This window comes from Zea mays, chromosome 6 (assembly GCF_902167145.1).
Source record: "Zea mays cultivar B73 chromosome 6, Zm-B73-REFERENCE-NAM-5.0, whole genome shotgun sequence".
NCBI classification, from domain to species: Eukaryota; Viridiplantae; Streptophyta; class Magnoliopsida; order Poales; family Poaceae; genus Zea; species Zea mays.
The window spans coordinates 25881049-25908019 of NC_050101.1; positions in this window are offsets into that span (position 1 = coordinate 25881049).

Sequence of the window (26971 nt, forward strand, 5' to 3'; positions counted from 1 at the left end):
GTTCGTTCTGCCTCGGGGTTCAGAAGAACTCGTGAAGGAATACACGATGAAGCAGCTTGCGATAAATTTCCGAAACTGGAGGTCTGAGATGAACACAAAGTTTGCAAAGAAAGGTCTGGACCCGACCAAAAAATATAAAATCTCAGCAGGTCAGTGGGCAGTATTTTTAGAGCAGAGGAGCAGCCCTGATTTCATATCTCTAAGTGAGGCAAATTCTGAACTATCAAAGAAGAACAAGTACCGCCACCACCTAGGCACAGGTGGTTACAAGCGTCAGGTTCCTAAATGGAGACAAGAAGACGCCGAGAAGAAGGCCGCAGGGTTGCCGACGCTGTCCGAGCAACTTGGTGAAAGGGCGGCAAATTGGCTCCGTGCTAGAAAACCAAGGGAAACCGAGACCGGTGTATCTTTTGATGATCCCATTGTCGAAGAAGCGGCAAAAAACATATATACAATGGCAGCTAAGCAGAGCGAAGGAACTTTTAAGCCACAAAGGGAAAGAGACATCCTAACGGCTGGTCTCGGTAACCCTGAGCATCCTGGCCGTGTACGAGGAATCTCGTCTAAGGAAGGATGGAAGGAAGGATTCGGACAACAGTGGGAAGGTCTGTACAGGAAACGTGATCGATACAAGGAAGAGATGGCGGATTATTTTAAGTTGGAGGCCAAGAAAGAGTTCAAAGCCATGATGTCTCAAATGCTATCGAATCCTCCTCCAGAATTGATGCAACAGTTGGCGAGTGCGATGTCTGTTCAACAGATGACCACTCCACAAATACAAATAATTCCAGCAGCTCAACCGCCGGCTTCCACAGATTGTACGACATTACCAAGCTCTGTTGCTTCAACGGGAAATAAGGACCGTTATCCAGTTGATGACATCACAAGGCCTGTGGCGTGCGCACTGGTTATAAGATATGGTATTAACAATAAACGTACAAAGAAAGTAGCCACAGGCCTTGCGATCCCAGGACGCAAGTTCCATGGAAACGATATTCCAGATGATTATTGCAAAGTAGAAGTGACGACGGTCGTCCAAGGATCCGAGGACGACATGCTAGACATCCCTGGGCCCGAAGGTATCGAGAAACTTGGACAAGCTATCAAGAATTTTATCCTTTGGCCTCGAAGGGATGTCGATTTGCTTGATTGGTCGAATTCGCCGCAGGCGTCGCAGGCCCAACCGTCTCCGCCTTCTCAAATTTTTGCTCCTATTGTACATCCATCATCCTCACCTCCTCAAACTTCACATGCTGCTCCTCATCCTTTTTCTGACCCACCGTCTCCGCCACAAGCATCACCATTCAGGGCTCCACCACCTTCTCCTCCCCATCCTCTTGGTGACCCACTGTCTACGCCACCATCAAGGGATCCACCTTCTCCACAGCCATCAAACGATCCAAGGCCATCAAAGAAATCTAAACTTCCTATTCCAAAATTGGTGTCCCCGTATCAGAAAAAGAAGAGTAAAGCTACTACTGCTGGCACAGTTCGGTTTTTGAAAGGGATTGGACGGAGCCTCACGTCACAAACTGTTGATTTGGCCGAGCACGAGGAGTCTGCAAAAAAGGCTGAGGCAATGGCCGCAAAGATAAAGAAGCCAACTAAGGCAGATTACAAAAACGTGCCTAAAAAATATGTGCCGGGCAGACCTCTGCTACGTCTTGACAAACTAAGAAAGGTCCCGGCTGGTGTTAAAAGGTTGCATGACTGGTACATGCGGGCATCATCGGTTGGCATCGACACCATCAGTGTGCATATACCAGACCATGCTTTTATTGGTTCGAACCAAAAGGCCGTTGTTACATTCGAGGATATGTGGTTAATGATGAACCTTCAGAGACTCGACGTGCAACTTGTAACGATGTTTGCATTGTAAGTGTCGCTCATACTTCCACATATGTGTGTTATTATTAGTGAGCTGTATAAAATTTCAATATCTGACATGCACGTGTGACTTGCAGAATGCAACATGATCAACAGGAGATTCTTTACGGTACCAAGCCCAATGCTAGTGCAAGTAAAAGGGTTGGGTATCTCAACCCAATACTTATATCCGAGGAAAGCCACACTTTTAGAATCGGGAAAGACAACGATGAAATAAGGGGAAAGACGGACGAAGAAGTTGAGAAGCGTATAAAGGAAATGAAGAAGGATTTTGAAGCTCGATACGCCACATACATAGGACATGCAATGCTTCAATTTCAAGACAGGGAAGCCATAATGGCCCCGTACAACTTTAAGTAAGTGTGATTTTGCATAAATAAAATTAATAATTTCAATACACATGCATCACAAATTTGATTCGTACAGGGACCACTGGATATGCTTCCTCATTTATCCTAAGGTTGGAAAGGTGCTGGTGCTCGACTCCTTGAACTTCGACCCTTCGACATATGCAACATTCCTCAGCATCTTAGAGCTGTAAGCCTTTTCTATGCATGCATACTTTTATCGATTAAAATTTGAGAATAACATGGTGATTCTATTTGAGATCACAGTGCTTATAGATTCTATAAGATGAGAGGTGGAAAGTACGACCTGTCGAAAAAACTCGTGCCACTAGACATCCATCATCACTGGCCGGTAAGTATGTGATGTTATGAATACATATCATACACAATGTTGCAACTAAATAACCAATCTCCCGTTATGTAGTGCCACAAGCAACCACAAGGATCGGTCCTATGTGGATTCTATGCGTGCGAGTTCATGAGAGTGAACGGACGATACATCACGAACCCTGACAAGGTATTATTAGTAATAGTTAAGTATGTATTTATGTTATTAAAGATGCAAATGTGTTATTATTTAGTATAAATAGATGATGTTTATAAAATTCCTTTACAGCAATTTCAACGAGGAAACCCGGAGAACTTGACCGAAGCTGCATTGTATGGCATAGTCGAGGACCTCTGCACATTCATATTGAAAGAGGTCATTCCCGCAGAAGGAAAATATCACGATGCTTCCGGGACATTAGCTTTGCCAGAGTTCAGAATACTAACAGAAATTAGTAGATTATCTCTTAGCCGAGATAGTTATTAGAACTTAGGTGAAAACTTTTGATGTATAGAATGCATGAAGCATATATGGTTGTAAACAGAATACTTTGATGTATATAAATGTATGATAGAATTTAATTCCATGTTGCTTTCAATATCAATATAGATATATATATATATATATATATGTTTGTGTGTGTGTAAATAAATATATTTATAATTCAGTATTGTTTGAAATTTTGAAAAAAGGCGGGAAAACATTTTCACTGGCGGTTTTATAAAGAAAACCGCCAGTGAAAAGTGCATTTTCACTGGCGGTTCCTTAAGAAAACCGCCAGTGAAAATGCCCTTTTCACTGGCGGTTCCTTAAGAAAACCGCCAGTGGAAATGCCCTTTTCACTGGCGGTTCCAAAATAACCGCCAGTGGAAATGCTGATTTCCACTGGCCCCTAGCACTGGCGGAACTGAGAAACGCCACTATAAATACGTTTTCAACCGCCACTACAGAGCTTCTGTGTACTAGTGACTGTTTAGTGCGCGCCTGTGCCCACGACCGTGCGCTCGCCCTCAGATCTGTTCTCGGCCGTTGATCTGAGATCTGATGGCCAAGAGAGCCTGATACCCCTTCGCATGGTAAAATTGTTAAAGAGACCCCCGGTTTGTTTGAAATCAACACGCCGTCCCTGGTTTTCGCGCGCATGCCCCTGTAATCTTGCAGATTGAACCGCGTGCTTTTATTTAATCACAGATTTATGCCTAATTTTGTATTTTAAACTTCAAAGCTTGTTTATTTCATATCTTTTGCATATGAACTCCAAATTGAGTGATTCAAATTGCAAAATGTTCATATGATTATTCTCTGTCCAAATAAATTATGATCATTCACTATCTGTGTATGCCTAGGCTATAGGTTAGTTTATGTAATAATTTATTTATTTAATAAGATAAAGGAATAGGAAATCCTAGTGGTAAATAAATGTTTAATCTTGTGAGATTAATAATATGTAATGTGTGGATTTATCCCTGGTTTAACTTTTATGTCTCATTAAATTAAGTGGAATTTAATGATGTAGTCCATGGAGATAGACAACACTTAGAGAATAACAAACTACTAAATGTGTTAGTTCACCCTATAATCTAAACTCCCTTTTGAGTTTATACTTTTCCTTTTGAGATATGTTCCATTATTTGTACATGACTGGTGTGCTGTTCATTTGTCATTATTCAAATGTGTTGAATGTATGATCGCTTTTAGACGACGAGCAGCCCGTGGTTCCTGAGTGTGTTGCCGATATTACTGTTCTATTCTGTTCATGATAAGACTATTATGTTAATTGGTACATGGAGCTTAACTTGAGAAACATGTGCCACCACAAGGGTGGAATGGGACGCCCTTGGTTGACTAATTTGGAAAGCTAGTGGAGGTCTACCTTACCCGAAAGGGGCAAGGGCAGTAGGGGAGTTGTCGGTGTAGGGAGGTTCTCATGTTGATTTTGCTGCGATGGCTTTTCAGACGGGGGATTCCTGCATTGCGCTCCATAGAAACTATAATGGGTTTTTTGAAGCTAGTGGAACTTTGTAAAGGCCTCGTAGTGTTACCCTGCCTCGCTTCCTTGGTAGAGGTGTATGGGGTCCGATCAACCCTGTGGCAAATGGGTAACATGACTTGTGCGTAAAGGGTACAACCTCTGCAGAGTGTAAAACTGCTATACTAGCCGTGCTCGCAGTCATGAGCAGCTCAGGGCTCTCGCATGATTAATTTATGGAATTAAACTCAATATGTCATTTGCATCGCATTATGGTTTTATTATTAATTTTGATCTATTATTACTCTGTTTGGTATATACTTACATTTAGTAACTGCTAATAAAATTTGACCAACTTATTAAAAGCAATGCTAAGCTTTAACCATTATTTGATGATCAGCCTTACACTTCACATGAGCTCCCACCTTTGGTGAGTTTATGCACATTATTCCCCGCAACTTGTTGAGCTATGATCTTTTGTGAGCTCACCCTTGCGATATATAACCCCCCCCCCCACAGGTGAAGAGCTGGTAGCCCAGGAGGAGGTCTACAACAAGGAGTACGAGCTTATATAGGTGGCGTCTCCCAATCAGCTTGATGGCACCAAGGAATAATTATTAGATCGCTTTATTGTTATCATTTATTTTTCTAAGACACAGCCGCTATGTAATAATATTTGTGACATTTATTTCTATAAACTTGGTCATTATATGTGTTGTTCCTCTTTGGCGCACATGTGAGACGCATCCGGCTTTACCCCTTAACTCCAGGTCTGACAAACCTAGACCCGCCATCGCGCGATGCGCTGCTGGAAATAAATCACGAACCATTTTATCGTGCGAGCCGTCAGATCAAAGATCTACGGACGATCTCATGTGACGTGCCCAAGGCCATCGATTCAAGGATCTAGGGCCCAAACCGGACCACGAAGAGGTGCGTGTAACTTCTAATCACAACTGTTTACCCTCTTATCAATGGCTGATGCAACTCTTCCTCAGCCCAGGCCACACCTGCGGCGGCGTGAAGGTACCGGCGCTATCGCCGGAGTGAGTCTTTCTTTGGGTGTTACATATATATACTTCACCCAACCGGCCATTTGAAGGGGTGGGAGCCCAAGCAACATACCAATACATGTTGTAGACATTTCCAAGTGCTCAAACACCCAAGTGCTTAATTGAATCACTCGGTGATTAGTGTAGGTGCTTTGCGAAGTTCTTAGGTTAGTTAGACCGCTTATACACTTGCTCTAGGTGAATCCTAGTTAGTTGATTGAGTTTAGAAAAACCCACAAAACCCCTCGACTCTTGTGTGAGTCGTTGTAATTGTACCAAGTGGGCGAGAGTCTTACGAGACTGTGACAACCGAGTTTGTGTCACGGCCGCCACTGTGTACCTATGGGAACGAGGCCTGTGACATTTCGGCCAGAAGCTCGATAGTGGAGATGGCGGGGAGCGTATGAGAGGAGCAGCAAGCGTAGGACCACTTACGTGTGGAGAAGGCCCGCTGCTCTCTACAGAGTTACTCGACCGTGGTGCTTGGCCCTCACGTGGGCTACCCTTTGCGTAGGGGAACCAACATGGATTAGTCGGGACCTTGCGTGGTTCCGGATACCTCGGTAAAAATACCGGCGTCATCCACAAGTATTTACATTTACATTAAGTATTTAAGTTTCAATCTCTCCTTTCTAGTTAGACTAATTAGGACTGAAACTTAGGCTTTGCGGTAGAGGTAGCAACACCAAGACAAAACCTAGCTTGCACATTCTCGATTACTTATTTGCATAGGTTCTAGTTTTTTATTTGTGGCCTAGTTTAGAAAGAAGTTTTAAAAGTCCTAATTTACCCCCTTTTAGGTGTCACTGTTTCCTACAGTAAACATCTCAAGCCCTTCCTTTAGAAACATTTTGAATTACGCATGAAACCTTAGAACGGGGTACTTATTTTTTAAAAGTAGAGTTGAATTGTACGATGCACTCATCTTTTGGAAATCATGTTGGTACCTTAACTTTTTCGCTTATGTGAAAAACATCTTTATTTGAGTATTGGAGTCTACCCTAAAGGTTTTATTATTTAAAAGAGGTACTTTTATTTCTGAGCATATTGTGATTAAGCAAACTATTTAAATGTATATTTATATCTTCATGTATTTGAAAAAGAAAAGGAATTAGAAAATCCAGAGAAAAAGGAAAATAAATTTGTTTCCTCGCATCCTGTCCGCGTCTGTTTTTAGCCTAGTGGGCCCACCATTGCGCTCCCCTCCTTCCCCTCCCCCTCTCTGTCAGCCAGGCCCCACGTGTTGGCCCCTTCCCTTCTTCCTCGCGCCTGCTGTTGGGGCGAAGGCGAAGACGCTACCCTTCACTCCAAGCCTTCGTCAACCTCGCTGCACCAACAGAAGCAAAACGACCGGTGAGGTCCACCGGCGAGGTCCACCCTTCGTCCTCTACACTGCAAGATGAAGGCCTACGACATAGCCGCCCCTTCCCTCGCCCTCACCCAACCTGGAGGCCCACGTGGGATTCGGCCCATTGTAACAGGCCCCGCACGGAGAGGTGTGTTACGGGCCCGATTTGTAATGGCTTTTCGGTAATGACAGTCTGTAACCCTCCCTTATGGGAATATTCCGGGGATAGTTCAGGTGCCTGAGGGCACATGCGTCCTTACATCAAGACGCTGGGCGCTCGGGCACCTATAAATACCCCCGTACAGTGCCCTTGAGAGGCTGGATTAACAAGAGCAATCGTCATCTCGAGTTAAAACCTTGTTTGCTTTCCTTTCACTCCCCCGTTGGATCATCTTGCCCAGGAGAGCAAGTTCCAACACCCGCGCCGCGCCGGGATCTTGCCGTGTCGGGGAACCCACGTCGAGCTGCCCCCGTTCGATTCCTTGACACAAGTGGAGCACGCCGTGACACCATTCCTTTTCCCCATGATCTCGACCAATCTCCCCTTCCCCTTGATAAGTATTTCTTTTCTTTTGTGACCACCATTTATGGAAACCGGCCAAATCTCGATCCTCTCTCCGATTCTCGTCGATTTGGAGCCCGATTCGCCCTGGCATCGCCTCTATAAGTACCACCCGAACTCCCACTAGAGATTCCAAGCACTAGCGCCCCCTCCCGTGCCTGGCTGCCCTCTATCCACGCTCGCCGTCGCCACCTCACCAATGTCGTATATGACTAGGAACTCTTGGTGCTTCTCTGTCCACATCGAGGTTGCTATCATGATCCCTAGAGCTTGTTGCTTCTTCCTCGAGCTTCACCGAGCTCTCTCGGTCCTTTGTCTCACCCAACTATTGTCACACCCGGATTTTAGGAATCTAAAACCGAGCGCGAAATAATCACAAAGTGTGTTAGGATCAAGTCTCACACATATGATGACTCATGGTACATAAACGAATGTCACGTCATTAATATATAACAGAGTTCTATAAAAATAGATAAATAATTACATCATACGAAGACAACAATCCAGCAACCCAAAGTTGACTAGGAGACGACGGCCTAGATCTCTCACGAACTCATCGCAGCATCCTTCAGGCACTTCAACCTGTGGTACATGTTCTTGACCTGGGGGATGTGAGTATAGCAAGGGTGAGCTCACATACGTTCATCGCTCAACAAGTTGTGGGGAATAATGTCCATGAACTCGCCAAAGGTGGGAGCTCATGTGAAGTGTAAGGCTTACCAAAGGAGATGGTTAAAGCTGAGCATTGCTTTTAGAGTAGGTCAAAATTTTATTAGCAATTACTAGGTATAAGTAGATACCAACACAATTAAATAAGATATCACAATTGATAATAACACACGCGATGCAATGCATATGACAGATTAAGTTTAGTTCCATAAATTAATCATGTGAGGGTCCAAGCTGCTCATGACCGTGAGCATGGCTGATATACCAGGTTTACACTCTGCAGAGGTTGCCCACAAGTCATGTTACCCATTTGCCAAGGGATCACGACTTCCCATACATCTCTGTCGAGGAGACGAGGCAGGGTACCACTACGAGGCCTTTACAAAGTTCCACTAGCTTCCGAAAACCCGCAATGGTTTCTAAGAAGGACAATATAGGAATCCCTCTTCCGAAAAGCCAGCACAGCATGATCGACCCGAGAACCTCCCTATACGTAGCTCCCCTACCGCCCTTGCCCCTTTTGGGTAAGTTATTCTTCCTCTAGCTTTCCTAATTAGTCAGCCAAGGGCGTCCCATACCAACCTTGTGGTAGCACTGTTTTCCTAATTAACACAATGATCTTGTCATGAACAATAATTAAAACAACAGTATAACTGGAACATGATAATAATTAATTTCCCAAAACTTCTTGGGAGCTAGCTAACTTAGCCTTAAGTTTTTTCATTCTTTTTAATAAGGCCATCATCGGTAGATGTGGATGGAGCACTAGACTCTAATTGCCTAATTTTAGTTGATAACTCATAATTCAAATTTGCAAATGTTTCAAATTTCTCTAGCAAACCTTTATAATCATTTTGTGAGCTAATCAACTTATTTTTCAAAGTCTTAAGTTGAGCCTTTTGTTTAGTGCATACATCCTAGAAAAATTTAACGGCTTCCACAAGCTCATCTACGGAGGGGTTGCCCTCACCTTCATCAACACTACTTCTATCATCACTAGAGGATGGAATACTCATTTTACCTCTAGCCATAAGGCACTTGCATGATGACCGTGATGGTTGTGATGAGAATCGGTGGTTGCGCGTCCTTGGAGGTTCATCTTTGCTTGAAGAGTCATCCCAATGTTTGACACTTGTAAGTGCCTTGCCTTTGTTCCTCCCATTTTTGGGTTTGGCCATAGTTGGACAGTTGTCCCTGAAGTGGCCATTCTCCCCGCATGCGAAGAATCCTCTCTATCTTTGCTTTTTCCTATCAATGTTAAAGAGATGATCCTCTACCTGCTGGGGCACACCCATTAGATTTATCTTGCGGATCATCCCCATTACCTTTTCGATGCGTCAGATTGTTTCTTCGTCCTCGGAGGATGATGTTGATGATTGATTATCTTCATCATCATCACATTCTTCTTCTTCCTCTTCTTCACTTGAAGAACATGGAGTGGAAGCCTTCATTTTACCCTTCCTTTCACCATATGCAAAAGCATATGGCCTTGAGGAAGTTGGCTCCTCTCCCCGACACATTTTTCACGACATCTCAAAGGCCACGATTTTCCCAATCACGATTGTCGGTATCATTGTACTCAAGTCCTCCATGTTGTGAAGAATAGTGATGGTGCTCCCATACCTTTGTTGTGGTAGTAGGGAGATAATCTTCCTTACAATGTCCGCATCACCTAGCTTATTAATGCTAATAGAATTGAGCTCATTGATGATTAGATTCAAACGAGAATACATATCTCTAACAAGCTCATTATCCTTCATAGCAAAAGAATTGTACTCATTTAAGACTAGGCAATGTTTTTGCTCACAGACATTAGATGTGCCGTCATGGAGCTCATGCAATTTTAGCCAAACTCATTAGCAGTTTTTAATGTAAAAACTTGATTAAAAATATCCATGCTAAGAGATTCATACAAGCAATTTTTGGCTATAGCATTTAAGTGAATTTCTGCTTCCTGACTCGTGGTGGGTTTCTTGGGATCCTTGGAAGGTTTCATCCCGTCACGAGTGACTCTCCAAACACCTAGATCAACGACCTCTAGGTAACAAGCCATTCTAGCACTATAATATGGGAAGTTAGTGGTGTCGAAGTGTGGTGGCCTATGGGTATCCATCCCTTCCTCTAAAAAGCATAGGCTCTTTTAGCGGTGAAGCTAAAGCGTTTCAAATGAGCCAAACCAAGTTCTGATACCAATTGAAGGAAACAGGTGATGCCTAAGAGGGGGGTGAATTAGGACTTCTAAAATTTTCTTAAAACTACGCCACAAGTAAATCCCTAGAGCAAAACCTATGCAAATAATCAAACTAGATTATGCAAACTAGGTTTTGTCTAAGTGTTGCTATCTCTACCATAATGTCTAAGTTTCAATCCTAAACAATATAGGTATAAAGACAAGATTGACACTTAAATGCTTAATATAAATGTGGAAGCTAAACAGCAAGAGAAGCAAACTCTCGTGGATGACGCTGGTATTTTTTACCAAGGTATCCGGAACCACGCAAGGTTCCAACTAATCCTCGTTGGTGCCCCTACGCAAAGAGAAGCTAACATGAGGGCCAAGCACCTCAGTCGAGTAACTCCGTAGAGAGCCGCGAGCCTTCTCCACGCCTAAGTGGTGCTTCGCTTCTGGCTCCTCTCGGACGCTCCCCGCTGTCTCCAATATCGAGCTTCCGGCCGAAAACGCCGTGGGCCTCGCTCCCTCCGATACACGGTGGCGGCCGTGACACAAACACGGTTGTCATGATCTCACAAGACTCTCGCCCCACACGGTACAATTACAACGGCTCGCGTAAGAGCCGAGGGGTTGTGTGGTTTTTCTAAACTCACTCAATGAACTAGGATTTACCTAGAGCAAGCGCTAAAGCGGTCTAACTTACCTAAGAACTTTGCAAAGCACCTATGCTAATCACCGAGTGATTCTATTAAGCACTTGGGTGTATGAGCACTTGGGAATGTCTACTATATGCCTTGGTATGTTGCTTGGGCTCCCACACCTTGAAATGGCCGGTTGGGGTGGTATTTATAGGCCCAGACACAAATCTAGTTGTTCGAGAAAAGGTGCTGCTCTCTGCGGCACACCGGACAGTCCGGTGCCCCTGTCCGGTGTGCCTAGCCATTGGATCTGATACCGCAGGTGACCGTTGGTGCTGCAGGCTTTTACACTGGACAATCCGGACGTCACACTATCTCTCCACCTGTGCCACCTAGAACTAATCGTTGGGCTAATATTCCCTGGTGCACCGGACAGTCCGGCGTGTGGCACCGGACAGTCCAGTGTGCCACTAGACAGTCCTGTGCTCTCATCCTGACAGTCCACCAGTGGCAACACTATCCTTTGTTTCTTGGACTTGCTTGATACGTGTTGATCTTCATAATGTTTTCTTTTGAGGTGTTGCTTTCCTGAATGCCTTAGTCCAATTAACTTTAGCATCATGTGAACTACAAACATAAACACTAGCAAACACAATAGTCCACAGGTTATGTTGATCATCAAACACCAAAATCTATTGAGCCAAATGACCTGAGGTCTATTTTCCTTACATTCACCATACATTCCCGATCAAACGGTTAGCGCATCCTTTCTCTCTCACAACGACAACCACGGCAGCGGCGCCAACTGGCCACGAAGGAGGACCCACCAGCGCACCGCGCCCTAGTGATTTCGTGCACCAAACGCCAACCCGAGAGGTTCTACACGACGAAGAGATGATGGAGAATTACATGGGGGCTTCTCACCTCGGATTAGGTAGCGGTGAGTCCTAGCGACGTCGCGGTGCGGCTTTGCGACGATGGGGTAGCTCCATCGTGCAATTCCCAGTGTTCCCGGCTTCGTCTTCTCTTGGAACGGCCTCAAGCACCCCACTGGTGGACCGGTGAAGCTCGTAGGCCGATCTCCGTGGGCCCGACGACGTCGTGCACCCGAAACTATCGCGGCGGCTTTTCTCTCCCGTAGTGACAGCGATTGGGGTCTATGAAGAGGCGAAGAGAAGAAGAGCACTAGGTGCACGAATTTATAGCCTCGGTGGGGGTCGCCAAGAGGACGCCAGCTGGAGCCAGATGTTTCGCAGTGGTTACAACCACCTCGAACGGCAAGCGCGACAAGAAGATCTAGAGGGATTTGTGGTATAAGGGGCTGGCGCGATGGTCCCACAAGTCTACAATAGATTACCTAGACATGTTCACACATATGAGGAGAGGGTGACTAACGGGCAGTCCCAATTGTCAGCGCGCGGCAGAGAGCCTGGCATGCGAGGCCCGCCTGTCAGCGCCGTTGTGCGCGGGGGCCGGGCGAGTTGGGCCGAACAGGGCACTTTGGGCCTAGAGCGAGGTTTTTATCTTTTTTATTTTTCTTTTCTATTTATATTTTTTCTGTTTTCTATTCTTAGTTCAAATTAAAAATTCAAATCTTAGTGAAAGTTTCGAATTTAAATTGAATACACAAATCAAAATCCAGCATGAATGCATAGCTTATTTATAGTTCATCAATTAAGTTAATAACATTTATAGGCTTAAATATATAAGAATCCATATAACACAAAATTATTAATCCCTTCTATTTTATTATCTAAAATTTAGATTTTACGGTAGCTGATTTAACCTTAATGGGTTCCTTGTCAGTTATGCACTCATCCAAAGAACTAATTCCTTTAGCACTGACGGCAAAAATGTCATGTCCAATTTCTTTATTCAGCATATAGATTCTTTTTGCATAAATTTGTTGGCAACCCTCTTCTCGTAGCCATTTATATCCCTCTCCTATAATTCTTTTTTTGGCAATAAAATATTCCACAAACAGTTATGATTTTTTTGCTATAAAAACAAACAAACAAAACACTTGGTCTGTTTTTCATGGAGTGTTTGTTCTTATATATACCATATATCGAAAAAAAAAGGATAAACACATACTCCGTATAATTCAGTAGCCCAGTACGGTTGATATATATACTTCCTCCATAAATTGGGGTTATATTTTTTTACGCAAAATGCGTAAAAAGTTCAAAAAATAGCATACATATTTCATAGAGATAGCATAAAAACTCATCCAGCCATTGGACCACGTCCACAAGCGCAGGCGTATGCATGCAGATCCTATTTTATTGTAGATCCAATAATTATGACAAATTATGGGAGTTTACAGTACATATGCGCAAATTTTGGATGTCGTTTTCGTTTTCACTGCAAGCGGGCAAAAAATTGATGACCCCATGAATATATGATAGCTCCAACAGCCATGCATCTAGACTTGTTAGAACAAGTTTATGATATATATTGATACTAATTATGTTATATGGTGTAGATATTTATGCAATTCAGTACACTGCGTAAAAATCCGCATCGTGTTGCATGCGCATAAATTTAGGATGACAGGAATGTGCGATGAAAGGAAATGGAATGGCATGTATGGAAATAAAAAATCTATTTAAATGTTTTATTTGCTCTATAAATATAGGATCACTCTAACTGTCATGCAGCTAGACTCGTTAGAACAAGTTTATAATATATATTGATACTAGTTATGCTACACAATGTTGTTATTTACGCAATTTGTTACACTATATAAAATGTGGTTCACTGGTGGACGCATCTTCATGTTCGAGCATAAAAACCTTCAATTTTGAGCATAAAACCCCGCGGATATGAGCGTAAAATACTGATCCAACATGAAAGCGATTGAAAACCTCTTGATATTGGCATAGATATGTATACAAAGTGACATAAAAATATGTACGCGATTGTATGTCGTTACTCCACCAGGAACATGTATTCAGGCACGTCCTCCATCAGACGCATGCATGCACTCCTATTTTTATAGTCGATCTGAAAAATATGGCAACCACTAGGCACATGCATGTGGTTCCTGTTTTTATGAAGATACAAAAATTAGGACAGGTCGTGGGAGTTTCCATTGGATGCGCACTAATTTTGAATTACATTTTTGTTCCCACAACATACACGCAAAAACTGGATGGCTGGTATCGTACAAAGCATATATCGTTATAGAAAGTTTCATTAATACCTATACCATAAATCATAATTAATGAAGAAAATCCAAGTATGGGCTCAACCAACAGCCACATACATAAACAAAGAATCAGAGGATGTCGTCGCCGGAGGACGCCGTTGAGGCCACCGTATCGGAGGAGTTAGTAAACGAAGGACGCCCAAACCACCGTGCAAGACGCCGACCCTCGCAGCCCGTGTCTCACGCGACCTCCATCCTCGCCGGAGCAACACATGCCTCCTCCACCCGGCCACAGCCCGCGGCGAAGCGACGTGTGCACGACGGAGGCCTCGCTAGCGAGAGCCCACATGGCGTCCTGCTTCACCACTCCCTACCCCGGATGGCTCTACACGCACATGAGGCCCTAGCGAATCAGATGGAGGTGACATACCAGTGTTGATGCAATGTAGGGACCCTAGCCACAGCGAACGCGAGTGTTAATGCGATGTAGGGACCCTAGCCACAACGAACGCAGCTCCGCGACGAAGCTTGCATGACGACAAACAATTGCCAGCCCTCCCAGCCCAGGTTCTGCCGGTCAAGGCCTCGGGTTTGTTCCTTGCGATCATGTGAAGCTCCTAGTCCACTTTCTAGAGTCTAAACGACGCCGATGACAAATTGGAGGTGTGGATCTTCTGTCCACATGGGCCCCGCGATGATGAGTTCCCTAGTGGCCTCCCCCATGGCATGGCACAAGGCGGTCCTGAATTGGATGGACAAGGGGATGGGGATGTCCATACTTATACCCGGTCATGAAAGGGTTCGATTCCAGCGATTGATCGCGGTTCGCGCAGCTTCTTTTGCAACGAATTCGACAAAAAGGGTGGACGGTTGACGGCGTGGGCCAACTTGGCAGCTTCAGAAGGGAATGCAGGCACCCATGAGTCACTGTTCAAGCGGGTCCCTAGTGTCAGCGCTATAGTTTCAGCGAAGGAATGGGCCAGTGGAGGTGGGCTGCAGGTGGAGTGGCCATGGATCGGTTTGCTGGGCGAACAAGTGAGTGTTCTCTTCTGTTTTCCTGTTCGTTTATATTTTAGTTTTCAAATTTCAAATCCCTATTTCACATTCAAACTTGAGTTCAAGGTTTTCAAAATTGATATGCACAACATAAATATCCAACATGATAATGCTAATATATATATTTGATTATTTATTTACTTATTATTACATTCCTTTAAGTACATCCTCCAAAACATATAACAAAGAAAGATCCTCCTTTTATTCATTTTACAAAAATTTAATTTTTTAATGTGCGATCAATCAAAAGTTAACTCAAAAATGAATATTTGTTGTTGACTTATTTTGAGGGCAAGTAATATATACTTCTTATTACTTGGATATTTGGAAATGTATCTCCAATGGTATAGATTTTGAGAGAAATATCCCACTTTAATAAAAAGATTATGTTTCCTTTTTCGGATTTTAAATTAAATTCTAGTCTTAAAAGTATTAGGATTTATAATTCTAACAATATTTTTGTATATCTATCTATTTATTTTAGAAGAAGATAACTTCCAAAAGTGAGGATCCCATATTAGGAGACATTTTAATTCTTAATCTTTTGGAGATCTTTTTATAAGTCACAAAATATAATTTTAGGTGTTACACCTTAATTTGATCTATATTTTGCACTAACATCAAAATTAGATCAAGTTTCTTTTTAAGTTATGATTTTTAGGCATCACATATTGACCCCTCTAGATGACTATCAATATTGTTAGGCTGCCGGAAGCAACAAGGCAACAACAAGAGTATAAAAGGCAGGAAGTTGAGCACCAAGCGCAGCAAAACCAGCATTATGTGAATCTTTTCATCCAGTGGTAGGCTTTCCTTTTAGTAAGTTGAACTACTATCTCATTCATAACAACTAGAAACTTGTGTCATTTCGTATTTCCTATATAGTGACTTGCATCTTATTTGTAGCTAGTGGCACAACAAACGGGCATCTAGATACCAAGCTTAGGGATGCCAACTCTAGCTTTTGCACTGCCACCTCCACCTCCACAATTTACTTGACTTCCTGCACAACAGGTGTGTATATATATATTATTGTTTAAATCGTAGTCTATCATAGCAAACTTTGGACTATCAATGTAACAAAACTTTAGGTGAACTTAGCAAACTAAGTATTTTTAATATCTAAATTTGTTTTCCATGGGTTGCAAACCACTCCTACAGTTGCAGCACCAAGAGATCAATTTGGGCAAGACACCGCCATGACTTTATGGATGAAGAACCTCTTCGTCAGCCATAGTCCAGCAGGAGGTAGTGGGCAGAATTCTAACCAACCAGGTGGTGGATATTAACATTGTTAGCATTATGACCATCTGACTCTATTTTCTAACTCTGTGAGTTGTATGTGGACATTTGGAGGATTCATGGGACTTGAAAATTTTATTTGGATTGCTATTGAACTATATGAATAGAACAACTCAAAATCATATTTGAATGACATGTGATTATGGCTTGTAATTGTAATGTATATATGGATGTGGTTGATATATATTGAATTTGTGGTTGAACCTGATATGTATTGAATCTGTTTTGTATTGAAATGTGGGAATTAAGAAAAAATAAGGAGGATTTTTACCTCCGGATATTTATTATTTCTGATGGCTTTATTATTTCTGATTTTTACCTCCAAGCCATCGTATATAGATGTTAAATATCCGAATGCAGCTGTCATAATTAATTTAGTGAGTTTCGAGGGCTAGATGGTAGCCATCAAAATCAATACTATTATGTTCGACGACCTTTCTCATACCGTCCGTCAGACATAAATGGAGTGAGAATCACTGAATGTCGTCATAGCTGTTAAGCGGTATTATTGTCAAGGCCGTTTGCGGTAGCCGTCGAAAATAGACTTATTTCTAACCTCTTACGACCAGATTGGTGTCGTCGGAAATAAGTCATAAGTCATTGAAAATAAGCTATTTTTTTGGTTATTGGCTTATATATCCAATGATTTAAGGCGTCGAATAGTTTGGCTGCTCTTTTGGATGAACAATTGAGGTATATGACATGGTAGAGCAAGAAAAATAAGACGTGTAAACTTCTTACTTTTTGAAACGCCTGCATGCTATTGAACGACCATGTACACCCGAGAATGACATGGATGTATTTTTGGGACCGACAGAGTAGCGTATTAACTTTCCAGCATTATTCAGTCAAGACTAACTCATTAGGTTGCTCCACGTACATAAACAAAGACGACACAAAGTGGTGGAAGCATCATCAGCATCTCAGTTTGTTGGAGTTGATGGCGGTAACATCTCTAGCATGTCACCCATCTATAGGTACCATACCCATGAGTGTGTGCACATTTTGTTGTTCCATGATTACTACAATGATATTGTTGAGCACCAAAATGAGGTGCGGACGGTCCGGCCCTGAGGCCGGACGGTCCGCGGTCCGGACGGTCCGCGCCTGTGGGCCGGACGGTCCGCGCACGCGCAGAGTAGATTAGGGTTCCGAGTTTTGTGCTATGTTTGTTAGCTATATCCGCGGAATTAGCTCGGAATCCGGTCGTGTAAACGGTCCAGCCCTCCTCCTCTATAAAAAGAGAGGCCTACGGCCGATTGGTAATATACAATCGAATCAATACAACTTCTATTTCGCATTTTATCTTAGGAGTAGTTCTAGTTTAGCCTTCCAATCCCCAAATTCTCTGTCTCTCTTCTTCGACTCTACGCCGATTGGAGGAGTCTAGGTCGGCCGGCCCGAGCCTAGACAACCCCTAGGATCTCTCCTCACCGACGGGGTCCCTCCCGGGAGCGAGATCCAGGCCGCCGCCGGCGACTTCCGCCGCCCCTGCGCACGCGCGGACCGTCCGGCCTCAGGGCGCGGACCGTCCGGCCGTCAGGCAGAGGATCCAAGCTCCTGCACCAGGTCGCAGACCGTCCGGCCCCAGGCCACGGACCGTCCGCGCCTGACCAGAGAGCACCGCCGCCTCGCGCCAGGTCGCGGACCGTCCGGCTCCGTGCCGCGGACCGTTCGCGCCTGACCAGAGAGCACCGCCACGGTTCTTGTTGAGTATTTGGCGCTCCGAAAAGGCGTCAACATACTTTTTGGCGACTCCACTGGGGACAACACATCTAGGCTCATCAAATCGGCCCTCAAATGGCCGGTTCAAGGGAGAGCTCTGATATTTCTCCAAGCAACATCATAGAGCCGACTTGGGAAACCTTGCCGGCTGACGAGCAGCTCCAGTTTGAGGAGCACAAGGAGCGGATGATCCAGGAGGCGAAAGCAAAATTCTTGGCCAACTTCAAAGTGGACAGGAACAACAAGGTCGTCCGACATCGGGCGACGGATCCGGCTTCGCTTCAACCCACGCCAGATATCCCCAATGTAAGTAATACCAACGAGCTACAATCTCTTAGAAATTATGTAGAAGAACAGCGTGAACAAATGCAGAACATCATAGGGGGTATGCAAAGCGATGTTAAGAGACTAGTACGTGCATTCGATAAATCTAACATCGGAAATTTTCCTTCACACGAGGTTGAGTTAGGGGGTAACACGCGTAACACATCGGCTACAGGTTGTCACGACCAGTCACAACCCCTTTATGGGATACCGATGGACACACACCCTGAGCAACCACAAATCGGCAGCAAAACAGCCGATCAGCACATGTCCGGACCGTCCGCGCGTGATCGCGGACCGTCCGGGCCAGTCATGGCCGGGCCCATTTTTAATGAAGTACCCAGACACGCACCCGAGCCTCCACATATGACACAGAACCCAAACTACCCAGTCGGACGGTCCGCATACAACGACGGACGGTCCGCATATAATCACGGACGGTCCGGGTACATAGCCGGACAGTCCGCGCATGAGTCTTTTGAGGAGGATTATTACCTAAATCCTCGCCCGTCCCAGCAACACTTCCCATCACACTATGCAATGCACCAGCCTATTAATTCAGGATCCAGAGCCCAGGAAAGCTTTCCGGCCCCACCTAGAAGGCCGGAAAGAAACGATCAAACCTATGAGCCGTATAGGACAAATGGAAATGCACCACGTAGCTCAAACCAATGGGGGGAACGACAACATACTAATATGCAACCAACCCCACCTATGTTTGACCAGAGAGCCGGTGGTCTTGCACCGGCTGCCATTGATATAGTGAGGGAAGAAATAGCCGGGGCGTTCCGAGATAAGCTCGGAGTAAGCATGATCCCTGGGGGCAATCATATCGGAAACCTTATGACAGCCGATTTGATCACCACCCGTACCCACAGGGAACTAGAATACCCGAATTCACAAAATTTTCGGGTGATCAAGGGAAAAACACGCGTGAACATATAGGCCAGTTCTTAGCACAATTGGGAGAATTGGCCGACACAGAGGCATTTCGCGTGCGCTTATTTTCATTATCTTTAACAGGAACCGCGTTTGCATGGTATGCCACTTTACCTCCTAATTCCATTTTATCATGGGGGGATCTAGAACAAAAATTTCATGATCATTTTTTCTCCGGTGACTATGAGTTGGATTTGGTAGATTTAGTGTCATTGCGACAGACAAAAGATGAATCGGTTAATGATTACATCCGGAGATTCCGAGATACAAGAAACCGATGCTTTCAAATTCATTTAGCAGAAAAACAGCTAGTAGGATTAGCCTTTAATGGTCTACGATATTATTTAAAAGAAAGATTAGAAGGCATCCAATTTTTTACACTAGCACAGTTACACCAGAGAGCTTTGGCTTGTGAAAGCCGGAGCAAAGAAACTGCTAAAACAATGCGTCACAACGTACACATAGTAGAATGCGACCAAAGTAGCTCAGATGACGAATCAGCAGAAGTGTACGCTGCTGAAATGGTTTGGCCAAAGCAGGCCAAATCTTCGGCTTGTGCTTCTTTACAGCCGGTTCAAAAGAAACGCCAAGAGGAGGTAAAATTTACATTTAATGTTGGTAAATGTGATAAAATATTTGATGAGTTACTTAAAATGGCAATATTAAAATAAATCACACTGTTCCATCCGCCGACGAGCTAAAACGTCGTGCATACTGCAAGTGGCATAACTCATTTTCTCATGCCACTAATGATTGTAATGTATTCCGTCGACAGATTCAATCGGCCATTAATGAGGGACGATTGAAATTTCAGGAAATGCAGGTGGACACAGAGCCCTTTCCGATGAACGTGATCGACTTCGAGGGCAAGAAAGTCCTGGTTCGGCCAAACACGGCTGATAAAGGCAAAGAGATAGTCATCAGCGATTCTAAAAGGGCCGATGAGGATCATAAAGTTTCTTGCAGGAAAGTGATAGCTGAGAAGACTCCCGATGGAGGGGAGACCCTAAAAGTAACCATCACGGCCTCCAGTACTGGGGGGCAAGCGCAGACAGGGAGACGGATACAGGAACCCGTGCTGCGTATCCCGGACGGTCCGGCACGTAGGCGCGGACGGTCCGGGACCCCACCGGACGGTCCGGAGAGCTCCGTCGGACGGTCCGGCTGTACTCAGAACTCACAACGTCCACGTACTTTCAAACCACGACGACCAGAGATAGGTACGTGGAAAAAAAATACATTCAAGGCAGCTGGTCGGTTGGTTAAAGCCGGCCCAACTTTTGATCAATTATTGTCTAAATACGTAAAAAAGAAAGCCGGCCCCAGTGACCGGCCAGCAAAGCGACCCCGCTCACCCATTCATGAGCAACGTCAGGTCAGGCCGATTGGACCACCCCACCAATCGGAAGAAATGAAAGGTCATACTGTACAAGTGAGACCTAACATACCTACATGGACACCTCCACCTCCATATTCACCTATGCCATATCCATACACATATTTACCTCCGCCGTATGTCCCAAATCAAATGTGGGGCATGCCACCATATCCATTTGGGATGCCACAGTACCCTGCCTGGGGGGCACCCCAAACATCTGTTTTTGACAGGTTGACGCCACCAGTACAAGACCGATTGAGCACTACTCAATCTGGTCACCAGGCACAGGCCCAACAAGATTGCCGGACTACTCGGCCTCCTAGGCCGACCAATCCGGCAGGGGGGCATATGACTATAGCAACTCAAAGAACAACAAATAAGGACATCATCAAAATAGGCACCGCAGATGTTGTCATACAGGGAGACAATAAAGGGCCGATGATTTTCGGCGAATCGGCCAACACAACCGAAAAGGATACGGCTACCATCAAAACAGCCGATCCAAAATACTCCATGCCTCGATGGTGCCCAGCGGGATTGACACGATCCCAAAAGAGAAAATTACAGCGCCTAAGAGCAAAGGAGAGCCGGGAGAAGGAGGCGGAAAAGACATTTAATGACACACATCCACTATACCCGCCACCGCAAAAGAAATGGAGACCGAAGGCCGTTGAGAAAAAACAAACGGCCACAGAAATAGAAAGTCAACCTGCACCAGGCGCGGACCGTCCGGCTCCCACGCACGGACCGTCCGCCGTTCACCAGGAAGCCTCTGGACAACCTGCACCAGGCGCGGACCATCCAGCCCCCGCATGCGGACCGTCCGCCGTTCACCAGGAGGCCTCCAACGACACGACAACATCAATGGAAGAGGACGACTTGCTGGGAGAAGACCTGGTCGACTACGAGGCTTCTCCAGAACGCCCAGGTATGGATGTAAATATTATTACATTTTCTGCCGATTGTACTATCATCGGCGATGATGAACCTGTTGTTGCCTAGTTTGATTTTGGTCCTAAAGAAGCCGCCTTTACTAAACCAAAGGATTCGGTAAATCATTTAAAGCCGCTCTTCGTGCGCGGTCACATTGATGGGATACCGATTGCTAAGATGTTGGTAGACGGAGGGGCGGCTGTAAATCTAATGCCTTATTCATTATACAGAAAATTAGGTAAACAAGATGACGAACTTGTCAAGACCAACATGACCCTCAGCGGTGTTGGAACTGATAGTTCGATCAAAGCCAGGGGAGTCACGTCCGTTGAATTAACCATCGGGACTAAGACCCTTGCTGCTGCATTCTTCGTCGCTGATGTAGAAGGAAATTACAGTTTAATTCTAGGCAGAGATTGGATTCATGCCAATCAATGTATACCTTCTACATTACATCAAATGCTAATACAATGGGTAGGCGATGACATAGAACAAGTACATGCTGATGTATCGGCCTGCATTGCTGTGGCCGATGCCCCTGTACTCTGGACTTATGAGACTGCTACATGTCTCACAGGAGTAGATTTTTCTGATTATCAATTCATAAGTATAGATAAGAAAGGTTTCATTCCTGTAATGCTAGAGCCGATGGAGAATCGGCTAAATCCTAAATAAAGTTTAAATGATGAATACACACAAAGTTCATGAGTCTTTGGTCATGGACAGTTCGACCGCCAAGGCCGGATGGTCTGGTCTTTCACGAAAGAGTTCGGACTTTAAGACCGAACATCTACCACAGCGAAAAGACAGTGTTACGGATGATCCGGTCCCCGAGACCGGAAAGTCCGCCATCACACAAAGATCATCTGATTCCTCTGTGGGGGACATGATAGAAGAATTCAGAGATCTTGATAAACTAGGACAGGGGTTTACATCGGCCGATCCTTTGGAGGAGATTGACATAGGAGATGGTAAAACTCCAAGGCCGACTTTTGTAAACAAGACCCTGGAGACCGATTCTAGGAATGAGATGATCGGTCTATTGAAAGAATATTCAGATTGCTTTGCTTGGAATTATACTGAGATGCCTGGATTAAGCCGAGAGATCGTAGAGCATCGGCTGCCTATTAAATCTGGTTTCAGACCTTTCAAGCAAAGAGCTAGAACATTTCGTCCGGATCTTCTCCCACGCATCAAGGACGAAATCCACCGGCTGCTAGAAGCTGATTTTATCAGACCTTGCAGATACGCAGAGTGGGTCTCCAATATTGTGCCGGTGGAGAAGAAGGAGACAGGTAAACTTAGAGTATGCATTGATTTTCGCAATTTAAATAGAGCAACTCCTAAAGACGAATATCCCATGCCCATAGCCGACACATTAATCAATAATGCATCAGGAAATAGAATTATTAGCTTCCTTGATGGTAATGCCAGATATAATCAGATTTTCATGGCCGAAGAAGATGCGTCTAAAACGGCCTTTATATGTCCAGGCTTCATTGGTTTATTTGAGTGGGTTGTCATGACATTTGGTCTGAAAAATGCTGGTGCTACTTATCAGAGGGCTATGAATTTGATCTTCCATGAGTTGTTAGGAAACACTGTGGAAGTCTACATTGATGATATTGTAGTCAAATCGGCTGAGTTTAGTTCTCATATAGCTGATTTGCGCAAAGCCTTTGATAAAATGCGTCGGTATGGTTTAAAAATGAACCCACGTAAATGTGCTTTTGGAGTGTCGGCTTGTAAGTTTTTAGGATTTGTCATCCATGAACATGGTATAGAAATAGACCCTGACCGAATCAAGTCTATTCGGAATGTGGGGCCTCCGACTTGTAAGGTCGAAGTACAGAGGTTTCTCGGCAAGGTGAATTATTTACGAAGGTTTATTTCTAACCTAGCCGGGAAGATTGATGCCTTCACCCCTATCCTTCGGCTTAAGAACGATGCTGAATTCACTTGGGGGGCAGAGCAGCAGGAAGCATTTGATTTCATTAAAAAATACTTGTCTTCGGCTCCCGTGTTAAAAGCACCACAAGTAGGAGCACCATTCAGATTATACATTGCAGCTGAAGACAAGGTTATCGGGGCTGTTCTGACACAAGAAACTGAGGAGAAAGAGCTTGTGGTGACATATCTAAGCCGAAGGTTGGTGGATGCTGAAACAAGGTACACTTTTATTGAAAAGTTATGCTTGTGCTTGTTTTATGCATGCACCAAATGTAGATGTTATTTACTGTCTAGTCATTGCACTGTTTCTGGTCAAGCCGATGTAATCAAATACATGTTGCATAACCCAATTATGAGTGGTAGAATTGGTAAGTGGGCTTATGCACTCATAGAATATGACTTGGCTTATGAACCATTGAAATCTATGAAGGGCCAAGTCGTAGCGGATTTTATTGTAGAACATCGGGTTAATGATATTCATAAACTAGACATGTCGTACCTCACTATTACTCCATGGACTTTATATTTTAATGGATCGGTTTGCAATGAAGGGCAAGGAATTGGCATTGTGCTTGTTTCACCAAGTAATGTCTCCTTTGACTTCTCTAGCCGATTGGAAACTTATTGCACTAATAATCAAGCTGAATATGAGGCCCTCCTATTCGGTTTAGAACTTTTAAATGGTATGGGAGTAAAACATGTGAAGGTATTTGGTGATTCTCAGCTGGTTGTCCAACAAGTGTTAGAAGAATATCAATGTTTTGATGGTACTCTAAATAGTTACCTTGAGAAATGTTGGAACATAATTCATTCTTTTGACGAATTCAGTATTCGGCATATCTCTAGAGTTGAGAATCATAGAGCTAATGATTTGGCACAAGATGCATCAGGTTATCGGATAAAAAGAGGAAAGTTTCACAAAACTGAAAATCTGATAACCGGTGCAAAGCCAAATTCCCAGGTCGCGGACCGTCCGCGTGATGACGCCGGACCGTCCGGGGTTACCAGAAATGTTCTTTTGATCAATTCGGCTGACAATGAGGCCGATGCAAGTGATTGGAGGACACCTATACTTAATTATCTACGAAATCCCAATATCAGGACAGATAAGAACATTCGGCGAACAGCTTTCAAGTATGTTTTGATGAGTGATGAACTTTACCGCCGAACAGTCAATGATATCCTGCTTAAGTGCTTGGGCTCAGATGATGCTATATTAGCCATGGCTAAAGTACATGAAGGAATTTGTGGTACTCATCAATCAGCTCCAAAGATGAAGTGGTTGTTGCGAAGGTCTGGTTTTTATTGGCCTAGTATGATAGCTGATTGTTTCAAGTACTACAAGGGTTGCCAAGTGTGTCAAAAATTCGGCGACCTACAGTTAGTCCCTGCAGCCGAATTACATCCTATCATCAAGCCTTGGCCGTTCAGAGGATGGGGATTAGACTTTATTGGAGAAATTCATCCTTCATCATCAAAGGGGCATCGGTTTGTGTTAGTTGCCACTGACTACTTCACCAAATGGACTGAAGCCGTTGCTCTAAAGAACATGACACACAAGGAGGTAATTGAGTTTATAACTGAGCATATTATTCATAGATTCGGCATTCCCCAGACCTTAACTATAGACCAAGGTACTTCTTTTATGTCAAAGGAGGTACGTGAATTTGCTGAATTATACAGAATTAAGTTGCTTAATTCATCTCCATATTATGCTCAGGCCAATGGACAGGCCGAGTCTAGTAATAGGACATTGATTAATTTGATAAAAAAGAAGATATCTGATAATCTTAAACATTGGCATAAGATTTTGTCTGAAGCTTTATGGGCTCATAGGATATCTAAACATAGGGCTACTCAAGTGTCTCCTTTTGAGCTTGTCTATGTGCAGGAAGCAGTGTTGCCTGTGGAAATAAGTTTGAATGCTGTCAGGTTCGCCAGACAAAATGATTTAAATGCTACTGATTATTATAATTCAATGATGGATAATATTGATGAGGTGACCGACAAAAGGATGATAGCTTTGGGAGCAATAGAAAAGGACAAAATCATGGTAGCCAGGGCCTACAACAAGAAGGTCAAAGCAAAATCATTTCAAGTAGGGGACCTGGTGTGGAAGACTATTCTGCCTCTAAGGAACAAAGACCGGAAGTTCGGGAAATGGTCGCCAAGCTGGGAGGGTCCTTATAAAGTAAAACAAGTGATGTCTGGCAACGCCTATTTGCTACAAACATTACACGGCAAGGATTTGCCTAAGGCTTTGAATGGGCGTTTCCTCAAACTGTACCATCCTAGTATGTGGCAAGATGCCTAAGAGAACCGATGTAATCTCATCGAGTTATTTGCTTTTGGTTTGCTCAGCTCCACCAAAAGGCAGGGGGCATATGTTGAGCACCAAAATGAGGTGCGGACGGTCCGGCCCTGAGGCCGGACGGTCCGCGCCTGTGGGCCGGACGGTCCGCGCACGCGCAGAGTAGATTAGGGTTCCAAGTTTTGTGCTATGTTTGTTAGCTATATCCGCGGAATTAGCTCGGAATCCGGTCGTGTAAAGGGTCCAGCCCCCCTCCTCTATAAAAAGAGAGGCCTACGGCCGATTGGTAATATACAATCGAATCAATACAACTTCTATTTCGCATTTTATCTTAGGAGTAGTTCTAGTTTAGCCCTAGTTTAGCCTTCCAATCCCCAAATTCTCTGTCTCTCTTCGACTCTACGCCGATTGGAGGAGTCTAGGTCGGCCGGCCCGAGCCTAGACAACCCCTAGGATCTCTCCTCCCCGACGGGGTCCCTCCCGGGAGCGAGATCTAGGCCGCCGCCGGCGACTTCCGCCGCCCCTGCGCACGCGCGGACCGTCCGGCCTCAGGGCGCGGACCGTCCGGCCGTCAGGCAGAGGATACAAGCTCCTGCACCAGGTCGCGGACCGTCCGGCCCCAGGCCGCGGACCGTCCGCGCCTGACCAGAGAGCACCGCCGCCTCGCGCCAGGTCGCGGACCGTCCGGCTCCGTGCCGCGGACCGTCCGCGCCTGACCAGAGAGCACCGCCACGGTTCTTGTTGAGTATTTGGCGCTCCGAAAAGGCGTCAACAGATATGAAACCTTTATTTAATAAAGGAACCAAAAATAAGTTTTCTTGTCTTACCAGACCTAAATTCATACCTTTTCCTCCTCTCTAAGTTCCAGTTGGAGGAAGCACCTAATTTAGTGCCTGTTTCGAAGCACAATAGTTTCTAACCTCAATTTA